The sequence below is a fragment of the Arachis ipaensis genome, chromosome B08 (assembly GCF_000816755.2).
Source record: "Arachis ipaensis cultivar K30076 chromosome B08, Araip1.1, whole genome shotgun sequence".
NCBI classification, from domain to species: Eukaryota; Viridiplantae; Streptophyta; class Magnoliopsida; order Fabales; family Fabaceae; genus Arachis; species Arachis ipaensis.
The window spans coordinates 129264248-129270491 of NC_029792.2; positions in this window are offsets into that span (position 1 = coordinate 129264248).

Below are 6244 nucleotides of genomic sequence, written 5' to 3' on the forward strand. Positions count from 1 at the left end.
TGTACACATAAAATCATGTTTGACATTAAATTAATAAATTAATCAAACAAATTAACAAAGAAAAATTATGGAAAAACAATGTTAATTGTGAACAATAAATTTAAAAAAAAGGTAAAATTAAAATTAAAAATTAGATCATTAATTAATTATTTAATTTTAAATTTTAAAATTTAAAAAATTAGGATTAGTATTTAAACTCATTTACACTACGTACGGTTATTCCTAATCTCACCATAACCTCCAATACACGTCTAAAACTCACCGTCATCTTCTCCGGTCCTCACCTTGCGCTGCTGCACTCCCCGTTGCCCATACCAACGCCGTCGCAGCCTCCCGCCGACACCGCCTCCACCTCCACCGGTTAGCCCGATGCGCCTCGCCCTTCGGCGCTCAACCCAATGCTGCTGCCGCTGTTTTCGCGCCACTCTCCCCTGGCCGCGTTGTTGCGGTATTGCGCAACCCTCTCGTGGAGTTGCTGCTGCATCGTGCCGGTTTGTCGTTTTGAGACGCCGTAATTTTCGATAAAAACCACTAGAGAATGACCCATCGATGGAGCCATCAATTCGTTCATCCCGTCGTCCAGGTTGCCGCTGCCGGATGTGACATGGTAACATTCCAGCTTTTTCTCAAGTAATCTTCCTTATTCACTTCTCATTCTCGTAACCCTTCCATAAATTTCATGTTTTCATTTAGCTTGTGATTGGAAAAACATGGTAACATACATGTACATGACATGACATACAGGAAGCTGGGAATAAGATAATATTTGAAGGCATAAAGAATGGGGTTACCTAATTCACATGGAGAGACCTTGTGCATTCAATATCTCTCAACCATTTAATATTAATTAAATGGCTAGTTTAGAATGGTCATTTTAGTAGGTATGCAGATTAAGTACTGAAATCGTCCCTAAAGTAAGTGGCGAAAATCAAATTCGTCCCCGACGTTTTTTTGCTATTAAAATCATCCCGAATGTTCAGAAACACTTTAAAATCATCCTTTCCCGAATTTTTGGACAAAAATACCCTTGACTATTAATAAAAATAAAAATAAAAACCCTACCCCCACCCTCACCCATCAGCATCTCTTCGCTTCTCTCTCTCTCCCCAATTTCCCTTCCTCCTGGTGGTGAAGAGGAGAATGATGATGATGAGGGTATTTTGGTCCAAAAATTTGGGAAAGAATGATTTTAAAGTGTTTTTGAACGTTCGGGATGATTTTAATAGCAAAAAAACGTCGGGGACGAATTTGATTTTCACCACTTACCTTAGGGACGATTTCAGTACTTAACCCTTATTTTAATTATTATATGGATTATTATTTTGATTGGATTGGGTTTAGTTATATATAATTAAAATATGTTGGATATTCAATTTATTAGGTAGACGAATGATTATTTTTATTCTTAAGTAGATGGTTATTTTCACTATGGGTGAGCGATGACGGTGGCGAAGTGTAGCAAGCCAATCAGCAACAGTGCAGTGGGATGATTATTGATGAAAGTGGGGGTGGCAGCCGGTTGGGAAAGAAGAGGGTATTGGAGTGAAATGCTTTGATAAATTAGGGTTTGAGATAGTTATTTTTTCGGAATAATTGAGTGGATTTTTTTATTTAGATAATTTGTGGAGTGTTTTTTTATTTTTTATATGTATTTGGGCTAAATCTGCAGTCTATTGTTCACATTGTTTAGATTCTTCATTGTCTCCCTAGCGGAATTGATTAACAAATTAATAAGAGAGGACTCAATTCAACTACCAGAATTTCAGCGACAACCTCGAGAAGCAGAGCAGCACGGCCGAGACCAAGACGACGAGGGCGAGAAGCAGCTCGACGACCACGACAGAGCAGCACAGCGAGAATGACGAGAAGCAAAGAAGCATAATGAGATTGGAGAGAAGCAGCGCAACACTCCTCCCACACCCCACCACTACCCTCGTACATTCTCTCTTCTTTTTCCAAAAGCACGAGTCTGAGCTTCTGTTCCGAAGGGATGGACATCCATAGCTATTTAGGCAAGCTTGGTGGCTGTAGAGATTCGTTTCAATAAACAACTGCAGCTCGTCAAAAAATGGAGGCAACACTTGGTGGCGGAGTGGCAGAAACGGAGGCGCGACCAAAGAGTTCATCAGTGCGAAAGTAGGGGCAATGAGATAGGTGCAACGAGAACCACAAAAAATCCCAAAAGTGGTGACAAGCCGCTAATTTAGTTGGTTGATGAGCTATGTTGTCTTGAGAAAGTAGATGAGGACAAATAATCTCTTGGCTTTTTTGGAAAAGATGTATTTTTTGGGAAGATGAGAGTACTTGTATCTAGAAATTAAGAAAATGATGATATTAAAATAAAGTTTGATGTTGGAGACAATTTTAAATGCAAAAAAAAAATTAAGATGATTTTAATTTTTGACTAAAATCATAAAAATTAAAATCGTACTTAATCCAAAATTTTTACTTTTTAGTATATTTTTTACGAGCATTTTCTCTTATTTATACGGGCAATTTATATAATTAGATCAAATTAGTTTCGAATTTACGCAATTGCAATTTTTTGAAATAGGTTACATCTTTGGTCTGTTTTAAATTTATGTAAATCGCTATAAGGTGTAGTAGTTTACAATTTGCACGTAATCCGCTATAGGATAGTGCAAATTACATTGAAAAGCGTGTAATGCAGAAACTGCTACAGGATGTCGCGATTTCTGAAGGAATCGGGTCATGCATAAATTGCTATAGGCTCCAGCGGTTTATATGAAAACAGGTCTGTGGTAAATTATGTATACGTAGATTCTCTATATATATCTATGGACGACAATTGTAAAAAAGAAGAGTGTCATTTTTACAATGGAGAGTGAGGAGAGTTTTCTAGTTTTAGTGCATTACTCTAAAAAAAATTCAAAAAAGTAAAAAGTACGGTGTTAAGTTTACTGATAGAGAACTACTGAGTATTTTTATTCGGTCATCGAATATCTTGTCAGAGCTAAAAATCAGTACATTGCAAAAGCTTGGGGTGTATGGGATCAAGTGGGTGAAGAAGTTATTTTACAAGACCCCTATTGCTGTTGTGTTAACTAGTGTGAAGTATGATACATTTGTGATAGGGTCCGATGAAGATATGCAATTTTGTTTCATTGTCAACGAAGTTTTCCAGTAGTGAGAATACACGAGTTGTATGCCAAGTTGAAAGATAGTGTCGACAGTTTTGGGGCATCAGCTCCGAATCCCCAGTCGACTTCGTTGGCGGTGCTTCTACCTCGACACCTGTGGTTGCACCTGCTTGTCCAGTGGTTGAACCCCCATCTATTGCAGTTTAGATGGCTAGTTTACCTCGTCTGATTCTTGATTTTGCAGGCAATGGTGAACCAGATCTAGTTGAAAATTGATGCGAGATGATGATTCGGACGAAGAGTCTGTTGACATACTTGGGGACAATAATGAGAGTACTTGGAGCAATCAACCTACAAAGTATGACCCATCAACTTCTCGCACACAGCAACATCCTCCACATTTTTCAACCTTAAACTTGGAAGCCATTGGCCAACAGCCAGACGTAGATCCTACATTTGGAGGTCAAGAATTGCATGATGGAATCGCTCATACGAAATTTCAAATTGGCCAATCTTTCTAGAGTAAAGAGGAAGCTATGTTGAGTGTAAAGGATTATAGCACCCGTCGTAGAATTGAGTACAGGATACAAGCGATTTTTGTCCGTCATGATCCTACTTGGATATGGCCTCTCCAAATTTTCCAAACTCTCTCCAGCTCCTCCTCCCCCTCTCAAACTACAACTTTCTCTCTCAACAAAATTTTTTCCTCTCTACTAAATGAAGAATTCGTTGCTGGCTATCGCGGTTTTATAGCCAAGCTCCACAAAAACCGTGGCACCCTCAAGCAGATTACGGTAGTTGTTGTTTTCACATAAATTGCTAAACTTTATAGTGGTTTATGCATGACTTAATTCCTTCAGAAACTACGGCAACCTATAGCGATTTTTACATTGCACATTTTTCAATGTAATTCGTGCTACTCTATAGCAGATTATGTGTAAATTATAAATCATTACATTCTGTAGTAATTTACATTAATTTAAAATAAGACAAAGATATAACCTATTTCAAAAATTTATAAATACGTAAATTCAAAACTAATTTATTAAGTGTTCTATTATTTACATGTACGTTAAGTGTTTTATCATTCTTACAAAGCTAAATCGATAAAAAATTCAATTGTCGCACCTGAAATCATTTTTAGTAAAATAAAATACTAAAAACATGACCATTAGGATAATAATTCCAAAAATAATATGTTATATATTATTTGGTTATAAATTAAATATAGAATAGAATAAATTATGAATTTTTTTATTATACAAAATTTAAGAAAAAAATAAAATAAAAAATATAATACTTACTAATATTTTTGTGTTTCTCATGTCAAAATAAATTTAAAATATACTAATTTATTATCTTAAAATATAATACTTGTATTTATATTTTAATTATCTAATATAATTTTATATCTTCATATGTTTATTTTAGTATTCAGTACTTATAAATAAATTATAAGTTAACAAGGAACTCTGATACTTAAGTTAGTAAGAGTTTTTGGTCAATTTTGTATAAATTAGCGTTAAAAAATATCTGAGATTGATAAGGTATTTATATAGTAGAACTGTAGAAGGATAAGTTATATTTCTATAGCTTATCCACCTATCTTGGTGGATAGTTATTCTCCTATTTTATCTAAGAGTTGTTATGATCTCATATTTTATCTAAGTATTTTTATGATCTCACTACTAGAGTGTGTTTGGACTCTACAAGTTAGATTTTATGTGCTTTTAGCTTTGGCTGAATTGTGAATCAATGTATCAACACTTCTTATGTCACGGTTAAAAAAATTGTACTATTTTTTTGATAAATTATACACAATTTAAAATTTTTCATCCTCTTTATTATCATCTTTTTTTTTTTTTATCTTCTTCTTTTTATTTTATCTATTCATAATTTTTTTGTTTTACCCTTACAAAAAAAAAATTGTAACAAACATGAGAAGAAGAAGAAAATGAAAGAAAAATGCAGTAACATAAAAACGATAATAATAAAAAAATACACGAAAAAATATTCTTTGTATGCAAAATAGTTTACATTTTGTTTAAGCAGCGAATTGTCACGGTAAATTTTAGAAGGTTAGATTTAACAGTGTTTGTATAGTTTTTTGGAGTGTTTGAGAATACTCTAGATGGTTCCGGAACGTTCTAGAATATTCTAGAAGAGCGTAGATGTATATAGAAGTATAAAGAGTGGTATGGAATAATCTAGAAACATTTAGAGAGTTGTGGTATGATAGATATTTGTAAAGAAGGTTCTGGATGATTAATCTGGACCGTTGATTAGACTTAATCCTAACCATCCATTGAGGAGGTTGATGGCTATAAATAGAGGTGAGAGTTAGAGTTTGACTGTGTGTGAATCATTTGTAACCACACTTGAGCAATAAAGCCTTTCTCTTATGTTCTCTTGTATTCTTAGCTTTCTTGCTAAGTATTGATGGTTAGGCTGACTTGGTCTTAGTTCAAGAGGTTGAGTAAGTTCGAGTGCTGACACGGTAATGTTGGAGTGTGTCCAAAACCTATAGAATTATTCAAAATTAATTTTGTAGTTAAATTATTTCTATTAAGAACGAATATTTTAGTTTCTAATAAATCCGATTTTTATTAAGGTTTAAGTTATTCAAATAAATTTTTATCCAAAAAATCAATGACTATAATAATTTTTATAAAAGAAAATAAATCGATAAAAATATAAAAATAATGACATGTACTAGAAGGATAAAAAATAAGAAAAATAAAAAAATATATTATGAAAAAGGAAAAAAAAAATGAAAGAAAGGGAGATAGAGAGTTGACATGGGAATGAGATCCAAAGACAAACGCAGGTTGGAGAGGAGAATATGGAGTCCAATAACGCAACCCGTCACAATGAGTCTCAGTCAATGATTATTATAAACAACACAAAAAGGAAATATTAAAATTAAAAATGATTTATTTACAAATTTTAATTTTAACCCAAACTCATATCCAAAACAAAATATCTTATGCCTAAAAGAGTTCATCGTGTGTGAATCAAAGAAAAAGAGAGGAGTGTAACGTGTCTCAAACAAATGTACAAAACAAATTTCAACTTCACATTCCCCTTGTTATATTAATATATTAATATTAATCTTATATATTTTATTAGAGAAATACTAAGAG